General features: G+C 35.1%; 1 long non-coding RNA gene across 1 annotated transcript; it reads left to right on the top strand.

Annotated features, from left to right (window-relative positions):
• Positions 1–331: 331 nt before the first annotated feature.
• Positions 332–24,560, top strand: LOC115340875. The gene is made up of 3 exons (XR_003923242.1): positions 332–958; positions 1,183–1,275; positions 23,500–24,560. It is a non-coding gene; the product is annotated as an uncharacterized LOC115340875 (long non-coding RNA).
• The last annotated feature ends 959 nt before the right edge of the window (positions 24,561–25,519 follow it).

Below are 25,519 nucleotides of genomic sequence, written 5' to 3'. Positions count from 1 at the left end.
AAGCTTTGCAGTATGAAAAATATTTTTTGTTGTTATTAGTGGTTAAAAATCAGATTGATGAAAATAATGTAATCTGAATGCTATTCTATATATATTAAAAAAATTAAAGGTTTTAGCATATATTTTTTATGACCTACTTTTCAAGAGTAATAGCTCTGTTGCTACCAATGTGTACATACAGGTATATACCATGCACACATACATAGAGCTAGAAATCTGTCTCTAAGAAAGGATTTGATCTTTTAGCTGGAATCTGTATCCTTCTGATGGGCTGTTCAGCTTCTGAGTAGTTATATAGGAACTGCTTATCTTTCAGAATATGGTCTGAAAGGGCCATCAAACAGGAACGACAGCCTTAAATTTTCCTGTAGATATACTTCCTTTCTCTAAAATGCTGATCAGGTCTCGTTTCTTTATTATTGTGTTCAGTTTAGTGTGTTGCTTTAAGAAAAAAAAACATGTTGTTTTGATTGCTTTGTTTTCTCACAGTTTTTACTGCCTAGACTGGTACTAGGGGACCCTCATTTTCCTGCTCTGGAGAATTGACTGTATATCTCATCTCTTCAAATTGTGCCCAAGCTACAGGATTAGAAACTTGCAAATGAGGATATTCACTAACCCTTCTGCTTCAGCTGTGTGTCTGTAAGGAGAATTGAGTGGTCAGTGGGCAAGGTGGGTAGCTGACATTTGTTTAAGGGTTAGACTGGTTGCTTAGGCCAAACAAACTTGGCTCCTGTTTGCTCTGTCAGCTCCCTGATCTTTCACCTGGGTTTCATTTGAATGGGCTGCAGAAATACTTTAACTGCAGTTGTGCCCACTTCCCCTGACTTTGGTGTCTTTCACAGCCTTTGCCTTGGCAGTAGAAAGAGAGAACTCCTTCCCCTGACAGACTTGGAGCTTTCCTGAGCCTGTGTGATAGGGCAGCTTGATCCATAGTTTCTAAAGCATTCTCTAGAAGGTAAGTGTGGCAGTCATTGAGTTGTGAAAAAAGCTGGTTGGGGCACTTGGGGACCCTTCCAACTAGAGCATGACTGATCAGATGACATCTACGTACTACTTGTATGTCTCTCTGTAAGGCTATGTGCTTAACTTCATCATACCATGCTTTTCTTTAGTATCTTTTCATGATGTTATAATTCTTAAGATTTCAGTATTGTAATATTTGATTTTCTTCCCTGAAAGGAAAATCAGGCCATGATGTTCCTGCTACACAGCCATATGTTAAGCTTAGTATAACATTGAATTTAGGAGGAGGCTCAAAGAAACAGATAAATTGTAGCTACCCTAATCATGAAAGAACTTTCTAACTCATGATCATGCCATTTTTTGCTGTACTGTTTTAGGAAATTCACAGTATTGTACAAGGTCAGTGTAATACTGCATATTTTATATAATGAAGCAGTAGCAATCGTTTCATGCCATTTTTTGTTATTTGTGACTATTTAGGGAGCAAGACCACCTTAGAATATGAGGAGTGGGCATTATAATGTAAAGAGGAAAAATAATGACAATAAACAAATGCTCAAAAATTTCCAGGTGAAAACTGTTTGATGCATCAATCAGTGTAGAGTTTTTGTTTAGGAGCCGTATCTCTCCAACATTTAATACATGTATATGACAAGCGGTTTGTTGTTTGTTTTTTTTCTCTTCTCTTTTTTTCATAGGAACAATTTCAATATTTAGTTATGTAGGTTAGAAAAAGGTTATACTTCTTCCCAATGATTTTTCATATTCTAATGTTGTTTTAGTTTCAAGTCTGTAAAGTACTCTTGTAACTTGTGACTCTCATGTGCAAAAGTTCTATGCTACATTGGCAGATTTCTGCTATAAATCACTTTGATCTGAATGGATAGTCCCCAAAGTAATTTTGCTTAGATTTGCTTAGAGTCATCTGACTGGAATGATTTTCAGTTTTCATAAAAACAGCAATAAATTGCCACTATTGCTATTACTTGCTGTACAGATATCCAACACAAACACACTGATGGTACAAAGGGCTCCAGAGACCTTTCTGAAAATTGAACAGTTTGAACAAAATATAACTTTTTTTTTTTTTTGTACCTCTGTGACTATTGTTAAAGGCTAATTTGAATACTTTAGAAAACAATGTTTTATTGTCTCCTCTCATTCAAAAATATAAATCCAATCCTATCACAAACCCTAAACCCAAGGTGTAACATGATCCTTCAGATATCATATATAGTCTTTACGTAGTTATTACACAGGTTTTAATAAAAGCTGCAAAAGATTGGAGGTGCAAAGTTAAGATACATTAGGAATGCATCAACAGAGAACTATGGAAGCTTAAAATTTTAAATTTGATAGGATAATTATATTAAGTATATTAAAGCTTTCTGCAAAAAAATTTGAAGAATTTTCCACCAACAGCTGAGCTGATACAAAAATGACATGCTTAACAAAATTGTTTAGATTTTGCTAAGGTATCTGTTTGGAGAAATTGTATAACTTGATTTTAAATAAAATGTTTTAATTTTCCATTTGAAATTATTTTTGGCAGCTACAAAAAAGATCACATTATGAGTATGTAAAATGAAATGTTTTAATCAGTGAAGATATTTTTAAGTATCTTCCTTCTTAAAGAGTTTAATTTTTTTTTTTCCAAAATTAGAACAAAGCAACAACTTTGATTCATGAAGTTCTTTGCAAAACTGGACTTTTGATCTTCTTAGTTTGCTTAGGAGTTCTTAGCTATTCTAAAGTTTTATGTAAAGAATTAAGAAATATCACTTTCGGGGATAAGGAAAACAAAATCTAAAAGATGTCCCTGAATGGTCTGCTTAAGTCTTCCTTTACATAGGAATCAGAAGAAACTAGAGTTCATTCAGATTTGCATTGTATTCAAACAAAAAGAGAGATTAATAGAAATGTATAAATCCATACAGCATAAATTTCACAGCTCCAAAAATAAGTTTGTGATAATTGCAGTGATTTCAAAGGGTGGGTTGCATAAAGCATGACCTAACACTATCCAGCAATTTTTTGTCATAATTAACATGATTGTGGTTAGTTTTCTTATAATTGCAGGGTCCTAGAACTTTGAGATTTCTCCTCTGTTAAACATCATTCACATGCATAATGAAAAGATCACATTTGCATCAAATGGCATAACATAGTCGTATAACACAACAATTATTGAAGAAGCATGGTGGAGATGCACTACAGAGAACCAGAGGGGCCATCTTGGTCAGCACAGTCATCAGTACTGTCTTGGTGTAACCACAGTTAAACAATATGATAACCTTTTAAAGCACTGCTTCAACGAGAGGAGCAATGAATGGAGGAGAAAACAAAACTTTTTTAACTGGCATATCTTGGTTAAAGTCAATGGTGAGCTGACAACAGAAATTTGGTGATAAATTCTATGGCATGGTAGAATTCACTGTGTATGAACTGCCTATGATTTCTTATAGTTTTTAATCATCTTATAATAAAACTAATAATTTTCTGTAGCATTTCAGTACAGTAAAATTAAAAATAAATGTATACAAAGTAGTATAACACTAGACTTACTTTCAAGTATTATCCAAGTATTACTTTTTTTATCATTTGTCAGTATAAAAATAAATTTAAGGGAGTTCACTTTGAGTATAGAAAACAGGAGATTTTCTAGAGAGTGGTTTTAATGCTGTAAAACCTATAAGTTTCCTGGAGGACTGAAATAGTATATGGTAGGTTTTCTTGGACATGTAACTTCTACTATACTAGAGTTAGTTATTTCTTTGACATACATGGGAAACAAGAGTACTACTCTTGCTATTTAATTTACTTAAGATGCTTACAAATATAAGCAGGCATAGAGAAATTTAACAGAAGAATTTAGGTATGCAGGTGTTGTGGCTTGACCCCAGCTGGCAACTAAACACCATCCAGCCTCTTGCTTACTCCCCACTGGTGGGATGGCAGAGAGAATCAGAAGGGTAAAAGCAAGAAAACTTGTGGGCTGAGATAAAGACAGTTTAATAGGTAAAGCAAAAGCCATGCATGCAAGCAAAGCAAACCAAGGAATTCCTTCCCCACTTCCCATGGGCAGGCAGGTGTTCAGCCATCTGGAGGAAAGCAGGGCTCCATCATGCCTAACAGTGACCTGGGAAGACAAACACCATCGCTCTGAACGTTCCCCCAGCTCTATATGCTGAGCATGATGTCATACGGTCTGGGATATCCCTTGGGTCAGTCGGGGTCAGCTGTCCCGGCTGTGTCCCCTCCCAACTCCTTGTGCCCCCCCAGCCTCCTCGCTGGTGGGGTGGGGTGAGAAGCAGAACAGCCCTTGGCTCTGGGTAAGCACTGCTCAGCAACAGCGAACACATCCCTGTGTTATCAGCACTGTTCTCAGCACAAATCCAAAACACAGCCCCGTACCAGCTACTAGGAAGAAAATTAACTCTATCTCAGCCAAAACCAGCACAGCAGGGAACTTTTAATGATTAAAAATGTCACTGTTTGCAAGTTTTTGAGCGTCTGAAGCATAAGAATAACTATATTTTGAAACTAAACATCCAAGTCTCACCTAACTTCTGCTCCACAATTTAGTCCTTTTTAAGTCTGGGCCTATTTGCTGTCTGAGAACTGTAAGGTTTCCTCTCATCCCTTAAATCTTGGTAAAACTACAGACTGCTTTTATCACATGATTGTTGATTTAATTGATCAGCAGGGAGTTGGCTGGGCCATGTTCCACATAACTGTCATTCAAAGTTAGATATGAGACAGGAGAGAGATGATTTAAAAGTTTATTCCTGACTCTGTTGTGACGTGAATGACCCTTACAACCAGGAGTATTTTGATGATTCAGTTTAAAGTGAAGCCACCTAAATAGTTGTTCTGGCACAGCTGAGAAGTGATAAGCTCAAGGCAAGAAAAGAAATGGAAGTGAGTGTTTGCCAAACCAGCTTTATCATAGAACAAAGCGTTCATGTAACAGCTTGAGTTATTCAGTACTCCCAGGACTTGAATATTTTTCTTTCACACATGTACTTTATGAAAAATAGATCTTACAGCTAGAATTTAGGCCTTGGACTTCTAAGTAAGGAAGTTACTAGCGTGTGAATTAATCTGAATACTTAGCAATGAAGAGAAAAGAAACTTAATCTTTCCAATTATGAGAAATTGGCATAGTTTAGTGGGGTCTGATGCTTTGGACTTTCTAGATAGGTTTCTGTGCATTTTTAATTTTTTTTTTTCACAGAGATTGGGTTTTTTTGTTGGTTTTTTTTTTGTTTGTTTGGTTGGCTTTTTTTTGTCTGAAATGGTCTGAGCTCTACCAGTTGTTAAAGCCACTCTCTAACCTCTGGTTTTTATCAAGACCAAAAAAATGCCCACCATATACTTTTTTTTCCCTTTGCTATTTTCCAGAATAGAGAACAACTGTAAGCCAATCGCCCCACTACCACCAACCATCTTAAGTCACATGTTGCTATTTCTGTTAGCTTTATGATCAGGGACCCATTAGAAACAGGTAGACTGTGACTCTTTTGGTGCTGTATCTCAAATGCTGTGTATCAAAAAAGCCAGCTTGTTGTTAGTTGTAAGAAAATTGTTACAGAATGAGTTCTTATGGTGAGCAAGATCTCATTCTTCTCAAGCAAATGACAATTTTCTTTGAAAAAAGGAATGCACCATTTGTGCTTGGGTTTTGCTTTGGATTTTTTTATAGTATAGTATTTATATATCTTTCCTGTGTCTCTAAACCCCTAAATAAATATTGGGCAAGTAAAATTAGAAAAAACAACTTTGTAAGGAAAGGTAGGTATGACCTAACTGAAAACTGATATAACTGCAAGCAAATTCAAGATGGGGTGGGGGGGGGGGGGTGGGGGGGGGCCGGAATCTGAGTGGAAAGTTATGTTCTGAGGGTCAGAGTTTCTCATGTGAAGTCAATGGGCATCATTTAAAAATGAAGATACTTCCCTGTGTAAACAGGGCTAGGTTAGTAAATTGTTATTTTTCTGTTTTGACTATGCCTGAAACCAGACTGCACATACCATATGCTAGTTGTGAAATTATGTGTGCTGTATACTGATTGTGAAAAGGCTTTATTCCACACCAATTAGCCATGCCTGGTTAAAGATATGCATGCAGTAAAAATAATAATGATTTTACAATAAAGACCCCTGTGATCATGCAAATCAGACACCTGAAGTTCAAGGAGCTACTTATAGAAGAGGGGGGAAAAAATCAAGTAAAAACTCTGTTATAGTGGGTCAATAATTATATCGCATCTCTCTGATCTGGCTGTGATGCTGTTTCAGGATAAGGTAACAAAATGTCATATGTGCTATGGAGTGGAATATGCAGCTGAAAATTAATAGGAGAAAAGATATATGCACTGAATGTTTGACCTGGAAATGTATGAAAGCGGAGGGTTTAAAGAGAAATAAATGCTGAAACATCTGCTGTCTTTGTAATTTAGTAGATACTTTTGTTTTGTAGATCGTTCAAATTCTTTCTGATTATTGTAGTCTTCTCTGATGTACACCAGTAGCTGAAATAATAGTGAATAAGTATTTGTAAAATGTCAGCTTGTTTTCTATTTAAAAGAAGAATCCTTTTATGTTTCCTCAGCTGCTGCTAGATTTAATAACTCTACCAGATGTCATATTTAAATTGTATTTTGCTTTTAAGGCTTTGAAAGGCATCAGAGCAGAGACAGCCTTTAGAATTTCAGTGGCTATGCCACAGTTTCTTAGAGTTATCCAGCTTCATAATTATTAAAAATCCTTAATGGTTAAAAAATATGGGGCTTCAATAAAATGTAAATATGCAACAGTATACTAGATAAAACTCTGAGACATTATTTGTTACAGATACTCAAAGGAGTTTATGTAGTTGAATCTAGTTTTCTGAACAACAGAATTGCCACTGTCTCTGGCATCTTGGTAATGGCAGCATGGCTAAACACCATTATAAAAAAAAAAAAAATGTATCTAATTTAAGGCATTGGTAGTATCCAGAGGGTTATGCACTTCCTATGGAAACACAACATCACTCTCAAGTCATTAGCAGCTGACTACCGCTCAATACAATGGGAAGTGGATCAGGACACCACCTTATCCTACAGAACTTTACTGAAAAAAAGTCCCTGAATGTCAAATGCATTAACAAATACCTGGCAAAACTAGACTTCTTGATCTTGATTTGAGAAATTTTGTATTTACTTTCTTTTTATTTGGCTAATTGTATACATACATGTGTATGAAAAATGCACATATGCTCCTGAAATATATTACCTGTTTTTGTTGCATACCTGATCAACATATTGTTGAAATCTTTTCTGTTTGTTTGTGGTTTGTAGTTTTGGGGTGGTTTTTTACTACTCTTTTGGTTTCTAATGCACCACTTACCAACATCAGGTTTTGAAACCTCTTCAGGGGTTGCAATAGGCCTGCACTCTTGGTGTTAGCATTCTAAATAGTAATAAGCTGCAATTTTTTCCCCTGGTGTCAAGCAATAAGCTCAAAGTAGCAAGTTCTTATCTGCTAGGGAGTGACTGAATCCTAAAATGTCTCTGTTATTATTATGCATATATGACTATGTTTTAGTTTTCTCATTGTAACAACCTGGCAAGCAACACCATGAGGTAAAAAGATAACTTGTTCAACTTCCTAGGATACTGATTTTAAAGCAGTGAAGGAAATATTTTTGCTTGATGTTAAAATATTTCTAATTAAAGAAAAGCATTTTTGGTGACACAGGCTACTTCTTGCTGGGAGAAAACTGTATCTAAGATTATAACAGGAATTCAGTATCAAGCTGAAACTATTTGTTAGTTATTGCACTTTTAACTTTAGTTTTAGTTGCATGTGTCCCAGCAGGGAACATTGTAGGAAAGACTTTTAAGAGGTAGGAGAAAAATAGTATGAAATCAAGTATGTTTAATTTGTCTCCTGAGTTTTGATTTCTTCTATTCTTTGCTTATGCATTCTATTTTGCTTCAAAGTAGTTGTGCTTTATGGTTGGTGATGGGAATGCTTTTCCAAGGGTGAAAGAAAGGTAGCCCAGTACTAGAAGTGGGATGTTTACTATTTATTGTATGTGTTGCAATGTTTCTTGGTCTCAATTTGATGTTAAGCTTTGGGTGAGATCTCACTGCGGCAGAAAGATGAGGTTCATTTCTCCCAGCCTGGCTGTCTGTTATCTCCTCTCACACTCTGTTTATTGGATGAATGAACAAGTTGAGCCTACTCAAAATTTTATATACATAAAAATGTTTTAAATATATAAGTATGCATATTTTACGTGTCTCTGTGTGTTGGTTTTCAGTTGGATGAGTAACCTGATCTCATTTAGACTGTGACATCACAGTCCCCAGAGCTGAAGCAAGGGAGGGTGAACTGTCCTTCAGGTCTTGAGTGACCTGGAATCAGTGCTGTCCAACAGCAAGACCGCACCATAGGGGGAAAGAACATGGCTCAATCAACAGAAGTGAGAAAAAGACTTTTTCTTTCTCAGCACTATAAATGCTGTCTGTGCCAGAGGAGAGATACTGATGAATGTTAAGTTTTTTAATCCTTGTTCTGGATAACCTGGCTAAAAGACCTCTTCGTGGTCTGTGGAAGTCCATTAAACTGACAAAGCTCTGAATAGATGTCTAGTTTTCTCTAAGCAGTTCTCAGTGCTTCTCAAAATTGAAGTTTAATCTTTAAAATACAGCAAATGGTACACCCAAAGCGTGAAATTCTGATTACATTTGAATTGAACTTTACCACTGCCATCGGCAAAGAGAGGATATCATCCCGTCCCTCTGTTTTTCAACTCTCTCTTGTTTGATGGCAGAAACAATATCTACACATGAAACAATATCTGTTTATATGGTGGGGCAGAGAGGACAAGACTATCTCTGGTTGTTTTGAAAACCAGAACCTTTTGAATTTCCCACTGAATTTCAAATTTGGGAAAGAATTATTAAGTTGTGGGTTTTTTTCTCTGCTTAAGTGGACGTCTGCCTTGTAAAGGTACAGCTCTGGAACCGGTCATGCAAAAGTACTTTTATGAACCAGAGGAGCCTAGTCCACAGTTTGCGTCATCCTAAAGCAAAACATCAAGACAAGCCAAAACAGTTATGCTCCGAAAGTGATTAGATACAGGAACCTAGGGAAATTACCTCATACAAACATCTGTGCTTTATATATCTAAAGTTAGATGAGATTAATCCACTCAATAAAAATCAGAGGTTTCATGTCATGCAGTATGAAATGTTTGCCATGATCATAATTTTTGAAGCATTGTAATTACATTTAAATTTAGGAAATCCTTTCAAATGCATATCTTGGGGGAGGACGGGGGGGTACGGGACACGACCCAAACCAACTTTATTTTGACTTTTTCATTTTCTCCCCAGTAGTAACAAATGTAATATTCATTCACAATTCAGATCAATTTGAATGGCTTTTAGAGAATGTGCTTTTAGTCTTGTGGAAAAGAAATACATACACATTTTTCTCCAGCTATAGTTTATGGTTTTTAACACTTCTATGGTGGCAAGAAAGAACTTGTTTTAGGATTACTGCTGCTAATTTTTCACTTCTACTGTCAAGATGCTAGTTTGCTGTTACGTAAGAAGTTGTACATTTATGCCACAAACATGCTAGAAGCTTTACAAGAATCGAGTGGATATGGAAAAATTCACTTAATTGGATTTTGAAGTTACTCTGGTGTATGAGCTTCTGAATACCTAGCTAGTCAGGTTCTGGCAGCTACGACAGTTTTGTAATATGTTAGACTATATGGAATCTCACATACCTTGTGACTTCACAACATTGTTCAAGTGTTTAGGTTATAATACAGTATTGAAAAAAGTAGTTTTCTTTCATGTACTTTACCTTATTCTTTAATTTCAGGATCATATCTGAAAACAAATAATAAAAGTATCAGTCTATGCATTTAGATATGGTTGTTTTTTTTTTTAATTCTAACATTTGTTGGATGAGCACTTTAAATATTCCATTTGTGATGAGCAAGTAGGTAATGTATTGCATTTAGTAGTATGCAAGGAAAATACTAGTTTAAATTTGTTTACTGCAAGTGGAAGAGTTACCATTGAACTTTTGGGGTTTTTTTCCCCACAAAGGAGGTAGTATATATTTCTAATCTATACTAATTTCAATAGAAAAGTGATAGAAAGAAGTCACTGACCATAGGGAATTTTGTCTTTTTCTTTTTTAAAAGCTTATACTGTCATGCTTGACCTGTACCTTACGCTGCATAATTGTCTGTAATAGAAATTCTGCTTTGCTGAAACTGTGATTTTCCCTAGCTATGTTTCTGCTGGTTAAAAGATACCACTTCCTATATATGCCAAAGACTTTATGATGAATCATGAAAAATACTTTGTACTGAAAGTACAAGCCAAGACACGGTGATTCCATCTGTGTTCTGCCTGTGTGCATGGAAAAAGTACAAGTCATTGGAAGATGCATTATTGGAGGAAAAGCTGGGAAACTGAATTCTTCCAAAGTGTACAGCATAGAAAGCATGTCAGATTGGGGACCTACTGTGCTTCTGCATGTTCTGCTGTCTTTACTGCCTAGGTCTTACATTGTAAGGCCCCACCAGAAGAGTCCTTACTCTTCCGTTGCTCTTGTTACTAGAGAAAACTATGCAGTCAAACTTGTCAGGGTTTTTTGAAAGAGTTCTAGTGATGATTTTGGTGTCTAGATTCACTGTTAGGTTTTGGTCATTTGGTTTGGCTTATCTGTAACATGAAAAAGTAAGACATATGAACACCAATAATTGTTTATAGAGATAACTAAGTAAATAAATACATGTAAGTTGAAGGGAGGAAACAAATATTTGTTAGATATTCATAGCCACATATACTCACAATATACTCCAGTCATGCACACGTCAGCAGTGCTGCAGTACTCTTAGAAACACAGACCTCATGCTACACAAGCCACAGTATCTAGAAAGAAATCACATAATCTGTTCCCAATAGCAAACCACTTGCTAATATTCTTACGATTTTCCTTGTTTTTATAATAATAATGAGAAATATCCTATGTATCTGAGTTATGCTGTCTCTGAAACTGAAGATCATTAGAAGTCTATCAAGAACTTCTGAGCCACCAGATAATATAGTACTGTTTGACAGATCTGGTGGGGTTTGGAGTCCAACAAGGTGCTTGGACAGGAGATGAAGAATTGTATCTGGGGAAATTATATTCATAGCAACCATGCAGTAGCTGCACCATTACATCCATCTACTCAACATATCCATAGAATATAGGTCATAAATTTGTATGGAATATAAGGAATGAAGGATGTATTTTGGTAGGTAGTTTGGAAAAGAACCAATTTTAAAGTTGTTAGCCGTATGTTACAACTGCATAGATAACAAGGCTGATACCATATTCTATATATGCACTTATTTGGATTTAACTGGCTCAATATACTTTATTTGCCAGCTTGGATTTAACGCTGTTTGGCTTTCAGTAAGTGTACATTTTTTTCCCCACACATATGAGCAAAGCTAGTGATTTTTTTTTTCTCCTTGGTTGTTTATAATTCCATGCATTTAATTGTTCTTATAGTGTGCATAAAATTAAAAGCATCTAGAACACATTGCATAGAGTTTATACAAATTGATCAGGATAGCTGAATAAGCTTCTAATATTCACTTCCTAGATACTAGTACATATGATCAGAGAAACACCAGAAAACTCAAAAACACTGGAGAGAGAACAACTGGAGAGCTGAGGTTTTAGAAGAAAATAAATGAAAAATATATTAGTAATAAGCAGAAAACAGTTCAATATCTCATCTTTTTTGTGATGTCCTCTGCCTAAATGTCCCCATGTGTTTGTTCCCTTTTGGTTTGTAGCTGAGCGATAAGCTTTCTGGAGAGGAACTATATTCTGTGCTTAGACAGTGCATATCACAACAGACTTTGCCTTCATGAAGGGAACTGCTGCTACTGCTGCCAAGAAATCAGTATAACTTTAAGAGTTGAATAGTACAATAGATCAACAAATCATTATTGCCACTAAAAACTGGAGGTCATAAGGGTTAGTGAAAAACAGCGTAGGACTTGACTTAACATCCCTTTTTGCACTGGTAGCTGGTAAAGGAAGGGGAAATCCATGAAAGGAAACATTTTGAAAGTTGCCTCCAGCAAATCTGATGTATATGAGGTTCTTTCTACTCAGCTTCCAAATGTCTAGTAGGAAAAATGGTGCAAACTGCCCACCTCCCATGCTATTCCATGCAGTGACCATCCTATCCTGGCGTTAGCTTTTCCCTTCAGTCATTGCCATTATTGTGTTGTCTGGACAGAAGATCATGTAAGCTTTTTGTGCAATATTTTAGCCACTTGGGCTTTTTTTTCCATATATGCGGACATCACAGCAAAAGACAAGCAAAATTGTGAAAATTATGAACTATAATTTTTATTCTTAAGGTGAGTTTTAAAGAGTTTTAAAGAGTTTTAAAATATGTACATTATTTTCAGAATTAAGCAAAACAGGTTATAGATGGATAATTAAATTTTAGTGAATGATATATATGTGAAAAAATATAAATAACCTTAACCAAGGTTCCTTTAAAACTTTTATGAAGTTATTCATAAAAATGTATTCAAAATATTATCTCAAGAGAAGCTATCCTGCAAGAATCAGGAAACTTAAACCTTAAATGCTTGTTTGTCTCATATAAGGTCTGTATAGGTTTGCACTTAATGATGGAAGCTGTTTGTAATGCAAATTACAACAGCATTTTAGTATCCCATTTATAAAATATGAGGAAAAAAATCCTGTGTGTGTGTATCTTGTCTGTGGCAAGGTCACACAGATATCATCCTCCCTCATGACAATGATTTTTAGTGATGGCATATTTTATAGAATCCGCCCTGAAAACTCACTGATTCTTTGTGTTGCATTTTGTTCTCTGTATATTTATCTGTCTGGCTGCTACTAATATGTATAAAAAAATGAATTTTAAAGCTGAATAGAAGCAGAGGGAGACTGTTCAATTTAGAAACCTTTCAAAAACTTTTCATAATATCCATCTCACTTTCAATGTATTTGAAATTTGCCAACATAACTCCATACTGAGCTAGTCTGTGTAACATTTTCATAAATATATTGTCTGCTTGGTGTGTATTCAGCTACTTGTAACTGTTTATTCTGTGGCTGAGCATTCCCAGAGAGTCTCTGCTGTTAAAGTTCTTTAATTTTTCACTTTTCTAATCCATTTTCTGAAATTTGCTTCATGTTTCATCTGGCATTAATAGCAATTGAAATTCTGATGCAAGGAAGTACAAATGTTTATTAAGTGATGTTCTGATCCTTATTACTGTCTTTATATTTGATTTTTAAAAACAAATTTTAAATTTGAGTAATATTTTAAAAAACATCATCTCCCCTTTGGATAAACCATTTTTGAGTTTTGGTGAGTAAACCACTTGGCTATTCCCAGTGCCTATCGAGATAGATATTCTGTATTGCAGCTGTATTGTTGTTTTTAATTAGTAACTAATCTAGCAGCATCACTGTAATTTTACATTGTAATGTTAACTGTTCACATTAGAGAGTTCTTATATTGCAAGTTTTCATTTAGATAAAATATGTACAATTACATCTTTACCAGTTGAGAAATATTCTGTGGTTTGTATTCCTGAAATGTAAAACAAATTGCATATGCTATAGTATCTGTAGCTTAATTAAAGCTTTTAGTAGTAATGGAGCTGTAGGCATAGCAATGAAATACAATTAGGCTTTTGAGAAGCCTAGCTAAAATCTCTGTTTCTTCATCTCTACTTTAACAAGTAATGAATGGCATCAGCATTTAAGTTGTTATGCAAACCTCCCCCCCCCCCAATTTGATAGTCTTATTTCTGTATCAATACAAGATGTATTTTGAATTATTTCACCTTATAGAATCATTTAATATATAAATAACCATGTTTTACATTTAATGCTGTGCATTTTGGGGGCAGGGCTTGGGGAGGGTTGTTTGGTTTTTTGGGGGGGTTGTTTTTTTTTTTCCTGCCCGGACCATCTTCAGTGAGAAGCTTCTTCAGAGATTGTTTGGGAATTTGCATGGAAGAATAAGAAACCTTAATGTAGTATTCACAGCTAATATTAGAATTCAATATATTAATATATTTGGTTCTTGACTCAAGTGAAGATTTTTCTTTTTGTTCTTTCCCCTGTGAAGCTTTTAGCAGATTTTTAGTATTCAAGTACTACTAATAATGAACAAATGTCCTTGTCCGTATTTTGAAGACACCCAAGGTGCAAATCACCCTTCCAGCCCCTCTCTCACTCTGTGATAGTGAAATAGTGGTTAATGCCTGCCATTCATCTCTCACAAGCTTCATTACAAGGTATAAAACACCTTGACAGCTTAATGGATGTTTAAAAAAATGTTAAGATAAAGGTGAAATATCCCAAATGTTTAACACTGTTGCCTTGTTATGACTGATCAAAAAAAGGATGTATCAACACTTCCTGACTGGATTTACTTACTATTTCTTGTCCATATGCATTCAAATTTGATTGTAAACTCAGCTGTAAATTCAAATTCACCTTTAAAGCACCCTTCCACAAACCTTTGTCTCAGAAAACTTGGTTACTTGACTGATGATGCTCTGAATTACCCAGTTACTTTATGCTGTGAATTAGTTTGTTTAATTTGGGTTCACTTCTCTTTTTTGTTTTGTTGCCACTTCAATTTCCTCCCCTTACTTTTCCCAGCTATTGACTGTTATATTCGCTTTATTCCAGTGCTCTCCAAACCTCAGAACAACTGCACAATACTGAATGTTCTACAAATTGAATAAGTAAGCACATTGATTGTTTTCATGTATGCTCAAATACAAAGAAAAGAAATTACTGATTATTGAGATAGGTGCTGGAAGTTTTAAATTGTAGACTGAAGTGATGTAAATCAAGCAATAAACTAACAGATTATCTCTTTTTACTAGAGGAAGAAATATGTTGTCAACTGTAGGAAATATCTGGTTCTCCTAATAATTCTATGTTAGTAAAAAAAAAACCAAACCAAAGCAAAAAAAAAAACCCCAAACTGCAACAAAAAACACCCCAATAAATAATAAACTGAAATTTTTATCATATTGAAGTTGCATAAATGTCAAAACAAGATTACTGCTGCATGCGTGTCCTATGGTGCGACACAGTTAGTCATAGTTAAATAAGGACCTGAACAAAGGTGAAGCAGATGAAAGAATCAAACCACTGCGTGCTTTTCCAGATGGTATCTAGTATCTTGACTTAATCATATATTTAAGAGGTGTTTCCCATAAATGCCTAAGAAATCTGTATTTGTCCATCTCTCTTTCAGACTCACATACAAAAGAATGATGAAACTAGGAACACTTTTGTTGGTTTCTCACACAGACATTACAGCTGTTTCTGTGCTATGAGCAAAGAAAGTAATTTAGAAAACTTCTGCATCTGCATTGCCTTTTGAGCAATGTGAACAACCTGTAGGAAACTGATGAAGAGAGAAAGGCTCCCTGTTGCACTTATTGTAGTGATGGCAAGGAATGACAGTTGAAAGTAGTTGTGCTGCAGTGTTTTCAAGGCAGTAGTATGGTTTGGGGTTTTTTTTGCTGTATTTATAAGATTTTTTTTTTTTTTAATTGGAATGTCTTTCTGACATACAAGTTAGTGATATATGTTAGAGGAATGCTCACAAAGTTAAGTTTCTTAAATAAGAATTAAAAAAGTACCTAGAATACAGTTCTCATGTTCAAATTATTTATCCTAGCATTAGCTGGTTTAGAGCAATGTTGCCTCTTGGTGTCACAGCAATAGTTGCTTTTCAGAATACACCACATGTTCTGTAAACTATGAATTTCTTAAAAAAGGTGCACGTTCTGACAGGATTAATTTACAATCAGTGCTGATTATTCAAACCCACAGTTATCCATCTCATTATCAGAGGTTTAAAACTACTGATATTGTACTCAGAAAGGTTTTGACCCATGTTTTTACTGCCTCCTTGGATAACATCTGAGACAACTTTTATGCTATAAATATTTTTATTTTCTTTTGGCCACACATGGTTCCCTTAATCTTCTTCAACTCAGATAGCAAATATCCTGCTCTGTCCTGAAGGTTTTCAGCTTAGAGTCCAGCAGGGGCAGATTTCTCTCATTGCAACCAAATTGGAGGTTTCAACCTGCTCTGAGTGGAGTTTGGTAGAGTTTAGCAGCTAGAGTACCTGCTGAAGAGGCAGACGTGCCAAGCATTCACTAAATTGGAAAATGTGCCTTGCTGTTTGTAAAGGAGTGGGGAAGGGCATACTGGTATTATTACCCTCAAAATTAAGAATTGGAAAGAGGAATATAGTCCTGGCAGCTCACCTAGGCTTTCTTAAAGTGTCAGTGTTGCTCTTTGGAGACAGAGATCTCATCTGGAACCAATTTTCTGACACAAGTGCAGAAAACAGTCCTGCCCTTCTAATGCAGGCTGCTTCACATTTCCCTGTCCTCATCAACATTTCTGGAGAGCAGGCGGTGTTAGCAAAGCTACTGTTTGTGACCAAAGGCTTTGTATTCACAAGCCTGAAATAAAATTTTAAGAACATATTTAGATAACATTGCTTGACTTATGCTAGGATGCTTCTGTTCCTAGTGCTCATCTGCAAACTACTGCTTCTGAGCATGCTCGTCTTGTGTTTCACAAGTTGGATAATCTCTTGGGTAACTTCAATGATAATAAAATCATTAGAGTGTTACATTAAGGATGAATTTGACCCAGCATCTCACCCAGCAGAGCACAGAGCAGTCTGTGCTCAAACTGCATTCTCTAATTGTGTTTTGCTTTCCTCATGTGCCTTGCTCAGTAAGTATTGTTTGTAAGCTAATATGATCTTGCAGCTCTGTATACTTCACAATCCTTTCCATTTGCCCATCATAAATGAACATGCAGTCAAAATGTTGTATGAACATTGAAAATAAAAAAAATAATTTTCTTTGAATATTATTCTAAAACCCATAAAACATATGGAAATATACATATTTTACTAGAAGGGAACACAGTGTAGTTACTAAGTATTTGTCTAATGATTATGTTTGAATCAATCCAAATGTGACAGTACATTATAAGGCTAATCTAATTTAACACTGCTGTATGCTGTAGGTAATTGGGATATTGCTAACTGCATTGACTAATTCCCCAATTTGTTTTTTAGAGGGGAAGGGCATTGGCTTTGTTTGTTTTATGTTCTCTGCACAAAAATAAGAAACATAAACATCAGGAGAAAAAAAAAATATAAGTATAAGCACTTAAAGCTTTCTAAGATCCCACATTCAATCCATCCTGAAAGGTGATACAGTAGAGGTGTGTGTATATGTATATATTTTATTGTAATATTCTTTAATAAGGGTATTAATCCAGTCCTTTCACTAGTTAGACCTCCCTCCATCTCTGCTGGTAGGGCTCTGTCAGTGTAGATGTCAACAGCGTGGAAGGATGGGACCGCTGGTGTGTGTGAAATGACACTTCTTTGACTAGTCCTGTACTATCACTCTGCTTGTGGCTTCAGCTGACATACCTGATTGATCTGTCTCCTGATTGTACTCCCTAAGTGGTGGCTTATGCTACGGATTCAGTCTGAAGGAAGTGGGTCTGGAGTAAGCAATTTGATCAACACACATTCATGTGGTAGGACCTGTTCGTATGTGCGTCTCTTTCTTCAGAGAGCATATACAGAATTGGCTTCGGCAGCTTGAGACCTGACCAAGTGATTACTTAAAGGTATTATACACACAACTTCAATACAGCTTCACGGAGGCTGAGTAAATTATCCCAGTCATCCTTATTCTTCCTCTTAAAGCTCAGTCAGCTCAGTAAATTCCTGGGAATTGATTGTCTTATCCATTGGATCTTTTCTTTTTGGCTCTGTTCTTTGCATTTTGCTTCACTGATGATTTGATACCCCAACTCTACTTAAGACTGCTTAGCTACCTAGAATTAGTAGGGCAGGTCCTTCAGCATTTCTGCTAGTCTCAAATCGCTGTTTCTGTTTCACAACCTACGTCAGGTGATTCTCTTAGATGTTACAGTTCTTTGTCCTTGCATGCAGTGTTTTTATAGCAATTAATCTTCGCTTGACCACTGTACAATACTGTATTTAAAATAATTGCTTTCCTTAAACTTTGCATTATTTTCTCTTAGTTTTATAAACTGAATACACTGTGTTTTCAGTCTTTTTTTGTGTGTCATTAAATGAACTACAATTTCATTTGCAATCACCCAGATTGGATCCAGAGATATATTTGCAATGTCTTTGATAATCTGTTTCTGCCTATTTTACCAGCTGCTGCTTCCTTTTCCGGTAAATTCTGTGTTTGATTCCCTCATCTCTAGGAGTATTGTAAGCTTTCATTGTCGCACTTTGCTCAAGAATTGCAACTTCATATCAACATATAGAATTGGCTTGTTAACATTTTATCCCAGGATTCTTCAAACACAAATCTACACAGTTCTTTTTAGGTGTCTCATGACTGTTTCTTAGCTCTGCTTTGGACAGGCCAGACACTGTTGGCTGTATCCTGATGGCTTGAAACAAGTTTGGATTTAGTTTAGTGGTAAATTCAGTTATGGAGATTGGTGTTAGAAGGCACTCATTCTTCTTATTTTCCTAGTTTTTCATGCCAGAAACATGATTGACTTGGGATTAATATGCTTTCTCTTTGGAGCTCTGGCTTGAAAAATAAAGGTATTTATCCTGAATGAGGAACTATCATCATTCACCAGCATCCATAAGACTTCATTAAACATTTACCTACTTGCTTATCAAACTGCAAAAAATAAGTAATAAAATATCAACCATTTTATAGTCAGTGTTTTATCTTTCTTCTTAGAGAGGCAGGCAATATGTTGTTCCTTAAAATATGTACTATATTAATTCCATTTTCATGTAAATATCTGCAGCCTACCTCTTGCTGGCATGCTTTACCTAGTAGAAGAGTTTTATTCATTCCTATCTAGTCAAGGAAATATTTTTTTTATTATTCTGAGAGGAAGATATTTGATCTGTTGGTGGAACAGGTAATATAAATTACTTTGGAAGTTTTCATAACCGGTGTTCCTGATGCCCCTTTTTTTGCCTCCTTTCTTTTCCTAATATTTAAAGTCATGGAAGGCTAAGGAGATGCACAGAAAACAATTTTTATGTACCATGTATCATTCAAATTTAAATATGTTTTTATATATCCAACACTGAGTGTTAGATATATAAATTGGATTCTGAGTAGTGCAGATCATTGTGGGTTTTACTACAATATCATATAAAGAGGAAATGCTGCACGTATAATCTTCTTAACCAAGTTCCTTGACTGTGGTGTTCATGCAGTTTATAGTGTTCAAGTAAATAATTCGTCTGGTCAAACATAAAGTCAGCTAATAACATGTTTAAAACTACTGTCTCAACAGATGATTCTGTTTATATGTTTTCTAGCGAGGCTAGAGCCTTACATAAAATATGAACTTTTATGAACTCTACTTATGAGTTAGTTTACCCAGTCAAGTAACCAAAGTATACATAATATATTATTATATAAAAGATAAATTATTTATATAAAAGATGGATTATTATAACGTAGCACATAGCACATAACTGTGGTTACAATGCCCTGTGAACCTGTGATTGTCTATCATTTAATATTTTAAGCCATCTGAAACATTAAAACCTCTATGCAAATAAAACCTTACTTTAAAGTGTGACCTAGATTTATGTTTGCATAAAGAAACTGAACACCTTGTTTATTCAGACAGTCTTTCCCAGGGTTTGTTTTGACTCTGGGTTTGGGTTTGTTTTTTTTTCCTTCTTCCACCCAACTTGGATGATGCTGGAAATACATGCAGATTTTATGACAATTTAAAGGGAGTGATGACCTGTTGATACCGATTGGTTTTTAAGTTACTTTCTATGACAGCATTTAGTAAAGTAGCATACAGAACTGAAGAGCAAAGCAACACTTGGCTAACAGCATATGTGGCTATTTGCATAGTGATTGGCATTTGTGCTAGTGTCTCTATCTCTGATTGTAAATGTATCAAAGATTTCAATCAAAGTAGGGAGCAAAGTCTAACACTCCCTAGCTTTATGTGAAAGAAATAGAGATTGATGCGAACTGGAAGAAGTGAGTATTAGAATGGCTGGGCTTTATGCTGCAGCACAAAATGTGCCTTTGTTTTGCTTTCATACTCATCACACATCTGACCTCTTTCTCTATTTTGAATATTTTATGTCACAGTTTTCAGAATAGCAAATGCTTAGTCCTTAACTTGAATGGGAATGTTTTGTTTTATGGTAGCATAAATGGGAAGTGTAACAGAAAACACAGGCTTTCTTTTCTGCTTTTAAAATAGGGAAGCTTAACCTAATTTCTTATATTGCTTACGTTTCCACATTCATGTGAGGTTTTAAAGGAATCTTAGCATTTTTTCTTTTATCAAAACAAATTAGCTTATGCTCTTCCAGATTTGACATGTCCTCATTCACTTCAGGATTGATGGTCTTAAGTGCTTCAAGTAAAACCATTAGTATACTCCTCATTAAGGCTATGCTCACGTCTGGCACACTGGTTGTGCAGTGCCTAGTGATGGTATAAAAAGTGTAACAGAGTTCTCAGTGAAAAGATTAGCCTTCAAAAAGTAAAAAGCCTCTCAGAACTGATTTTTTTTTTTTTTTTCCTTTCTGTGTGTGTATATTTTGTGGATCAGAATACATTGACCTTTCCCTCCAGCACATTTTGCATATTTCTGTGCTTGATGTTAAAGCAAAACTAAAAGAGAAGGAAAGGGACCTCAAGAAAATTGCCACGGCACAAAAGTTGCTCTATTTAACAGGTTTCTCAAAAAGCTAACAATGGTGGCTTAGGTACCTCTCCTGTCGTAAAAAATCAGATCTCCAAATTAAAAGGTTTTTTTTTTTTCTTTGTTTTGTTTTTAAGTCTGTTTTCACCCATTTCATGTATGTGTTGTAAGAAATCGAGAGGCATTGTACTGTTGTCTTTATTCTTAAGTCTTGGTTCTCATGTTTTATTTTTTATTTTCTCTACGTGAGTGAAAGAAGAGTTCAGCCCTAAAAATATTGGATTGGAAAGGATTTCCTCTGTGCTGAAGTCTAGCCATGGGCTGTCATGAGCACCACCTTATGTAATACACAGCATCGCTTTATCAAGTTCCATTTAAAAATACAGTTTTTATTGTACTTCTACCATCTCTGCTGTCTTTTGTAAGCCTGTAAGAGGTCTGTTGTCAGCTTAAATTTATTTACAGTCAATCTATACACATTTGTTTCTGTGCCAGTATTGTTGTTTAGTTAAATAGTTTATCTTCCCTGCAGCCCTTGTGTGTTCTCAGCTGATGCACTTATAAAACAATAATCACATTCCCTCTCATTCATCTTTTTGCTGGACTAAGCAAGAGCTTTTAGTACATTGAGAAAGTAGGTTCCTGATTCTCATCGTTGTTAGCCCTTCACTGCTGCTTTTAAAAAATATTTATATAACCATATTGAAAGGCTTTTTTTTGTTGTACATGTGATAGAGCAATAATATTGCACAGGATAGTGAACTATGAAAGTGAAAAGTGCATTTGGATTATAACCATTATGCACAGATTTCCACCTGGGGGTTTGGAAAGAGAAGAGCACCTGCTCATCTGTTTGCATTTTCCCCCTCTCACTTTTTCCCTTGCTTTTGTAGCTGCTTAGACCACAGAGATCAAACTGAACCTCTGAATGGCATCATGGCACAGTTCTGTAAGGATTTCACCACCCCACCCACCAAATAACACTTCCTCCCCCCCCCCACCCCGTTTTCAGAAACGTGATCACTGATGGAGCACTGATCAACACTCACTAAGTGTTCCCTTTCCCTGCTTCTAAGGCATACTGAAAGCTGTTAACAATATATGTTGTTGCCCCAAATCATACCGTCAAATCACTATAATGTTCTGATCACATTTTTTCTAAAATAGGGAGGGTTGAGAGCAGTTAATAAAAAGATTTTTCTTGTTTTGCTTTTTGTTTGTTTGTTTTTCTCATTTTTTTTTTCCTAGCTTGTAATAATGGAAGGCTAAAATAACTGTGAACTATTATCACTTTTTATGTAAGCTTTTATTTTGAAAAGAATATTTCTAGTTTTCACAAGTCACAAAGCGCATCTTTGGTGAAAAAAATAACTAGATATAAAAAAGGAACGTAAAGGAAGATTTTATAATTTTAGTACAATACCTTATTGGGTTATAAATAAGACGTCCTTGTAGATAAGTATCACAAGCATGTGTCTTGTGAGACTTTTTTTAATGGTCCCTGCTGGTTTATAATTTATACAGTCAGAAGTTAATGTAAGAAAGTGCCATAATAGCACATTTTAACAAGGAAAGGAGGAAGTTGAGCTGCAAAATATGCATAATAAAGATTTTTTTTTCCAACTGCCAGAAAATTTATATTCATGACTAAATTAGTTTCTAATAAATTATGCATAGCCTTTATGAAGTTAGTGAAAACATGAACCATACTGCTGTAGGTATGTTACCAGAACTGACTGCTTTGCAACATTTTCCACAAACCACTATATTTTTGTTTCCTCTGATACAGTTAATATAAGCATTTATTTGTATTCTAAAGGTTTTCTTTCTCAATTTTATCTCAATATTTTTAATAGCTTAATTCAAATGCTTTCCTTTGATTTTTTTTCTTTTTTTTTTTTTTTTTTTTAATCTGAGAATAAGGCTTTCAAATATTAAGTTCCAAGATAGTCTTTAATACATCTTATAAATGAGGTTGATCAGCCTTTTTTAAAAAAACAAACCAAACTAGGTTGTATCTTAGTTACAAAAAAAAAAAGGGGGGGGGGGGTTTGTCAACATTCCTGTATCCTCTTCCAATACTACTGTTTGATTTATTTTATTTTTTTTAAAGGTTAAATTGCTTTCTCTTTAGGATTGTCTAAGTATTTCTTCATTAGCTAAAAACTGGTGTCTATCCTTTAGATGACTAAGTAAGGACGTATCCATCCCCTCAAATTATCTCAATGGCATTCAAAAACCCAATTACACTCTGTACAGATATCCTCTGAATGATCCCAAAGTTTTTTGGGGAAATAGTCATGGCTTTACCCACTAATGGCTTTTCACCTTTACAACATGACCACCTCTGGAGTAATGGCAATGGCTCCAAGTTCTATTTTCTTATTTCTTTAAATTTTTAAAGAAGCCATTCTTATAGTTTTAGTCATTCTAGCAAGATATTATTTTCCATTGTCTGCTTTCCTTTTCAAAAAATCTTTTTTTATAACTTTCATAAAGAAAGAAATAACATTCTTGACTATGATAATTCAGCTTTGAAGAGCATGTTTCATGCAAAAGAGTTACTGCTGAGAGGTGGGGTGGTTTTTTTGTTCATGTTTTGTTTTTGGTTTTTTTTTTGTTTTGGTTTTTTTTAGTTTCTTCTTCAGGTTGGAACTGACAATAATATTGCATTTCAAAATTGGTTCTTCCACAGGTCACTACACTGGTTAAATTTGCCAGGACAGGAGCCATCTCTCTTGAATTCAGTTTTGGTTGCTGAAACTGAAGACAAAGAATTCTCTCTATTGCAACAAAACAGCTCATGCTGGCTTGTGGAGATGACATTGATGCATGCAGAACATATGCACAGAAGGGTAGAAATTTATTCTAATAATGAAATCAGGCAGTGTCCTCTGTTCTGAACTTCTGCTTATTTGTGTTATTAACTCATACTGAACTGATGTTCCTAACATTGGGATGTTCCTAACATAGGGATGATGTTCCTAACACCGTAACTTCTTATTATTTAAAAGACACATGAAATAGATCTTTACAATAAGATATATGTGGTTTATCACCAGGGAAAAAAGAGTTTGCATTTTTTGTAACTTTTAAAAAATAGTGTTTATTTTATGTAGGAGAGAAGCACTAATTTAGATACTAAAGTGAGGGGGTTGGCTCTTCAGCTAATGAACAATGAGAATTCATTCTGTACTAATACTTGCGCATTTTAAAACAAAAAGTCTGAGAAGTACATGGATTCTAGGGACAAAATTACTGTCTGCTCAGAATTTTATATTTAATTAACTCCCTTTTGCTGTTGATATACAATGCTGCACTTTAAAATACCAATAAATACTGGTTATGCAAGTAAACATAAAAATGAGAGGTGTACTGAGCAATAACTTTGGCTAAACATTGCTAGGGAAAGTAGGAGAAGGCACTTGGGGAGGGGAAGAAAAGACTTAGCAATCAGTATTTTCAGAGAATTTTTGACCAATATTTTACAGTAAGAAAAATATCTGTGACCAGGAGAGCGCTGCCAACATCTGTCAATCTGAGGGGACTGTAGAATGTATACTCTGATTTTTCAGCTCTTTTTCAGCAAGGCTTTAGAAGAGAGTATTATGCAACACATAAATGTGTCTTTGTTTTAATGTGGTGGTTCTTTGACGCTTTCAGTGATAATGTTGGTAGCTCAAAATAGCTGTACTGCACTGTCTGCTCTAGCAGCAGTTACAGTGGATTATAGAACATTTTCTATATAATAAACAGAAGCATGATTTCCCCCTGAATAAACAAGTATTGTGATTTGTGGGGGGGTTTCTGGTGGTGGTCTGGGTTTTTGTTTTGGTTTGTTTGGGGGGGGGGTTGTTTTGGGTTTTTTTAAGTACTTGCAGGTACCTAACTTTTGTTCAAAGAAGATATTCTGTTAAACTTCATACCTGCTCTTGCTTTCACTCCATTATTTGAAATTATATTAAGAAAAAGTATGTAAGATGTATTATTCTCTGCAGTGAGGCAAAGTCAGTGAGAACTTAGCAATTCAGGGTTTGGTTTGGGAAGGATAAAATATTCTAACATAATTTTGGTGGAAGAAGGAAAAGATTTAAGTAATATCATATAGAATCAATATCAAAATAGTTATGCTTTTTCCTATGTAAGGTTAAGTAAATTAAGAAGTAATGTGGTTTAAAGCACAAGTGAGAGTAAGTACCATGGTCTTTTCAAGATGGTAGTTAGCAGTGTTTTGGGTTTTTAAATATATTTTTACTTGTTTACATCTTTTACTCTTCTGCTGCTTGTAGAAAGCCTTCATGTACTATTTGTAAAATGGGATCTTAAAGTATGAAAGTAAAAGTCTTAGACTATTAAAGTCAGAAATTTGATTCTATATATCTTAATGTTTTAGTGAGGAAAAAAAAAATGTTTAGCTTCAAAGCAGTCCTTCTGGCGTCTGGGCATAACTGAGAAAGATTATCTATTTCTACTGAAATAGGATTCACATTAGAACAATTCACGAATTTTCAGTTTCTGAAATTTTATGATACTGACTAGTAGGAAAATGATGTATAGCAAGTTGTCTATAAGAATGAGTGCGTTACGGAAAAGGAAACATAATCCCCTTGGAATGATGAACGTGGTCATGTCTGATTTCAGACAGTATTTGATCTTGGAGGCATGAGAAAAATTACATAACATAGCTTCACCTTGCAAATCAACATACTGCATTA

Source organism: Aquila chrysaetos, chromosome 4, assembly GCF_900496995.4.
Source record: "Aquila chrysaetos chrysaetos chromosome 4, bAquChr1.4, whole genome shotgun sequence".
In the NCBI taxonomy this organism is placed as follows: domain Eukaryota; kingdom Metazoa; phylum Chordata; class Aves; order Accipitriformes; family Accipitridae; genus Aquila; species Aquila chrysaetos.
The sequence above is the reverse complement of the archived record's forward strand: the minus strand, read 5'-3'. Positions and strand labels throughout refer to the sequence as shown.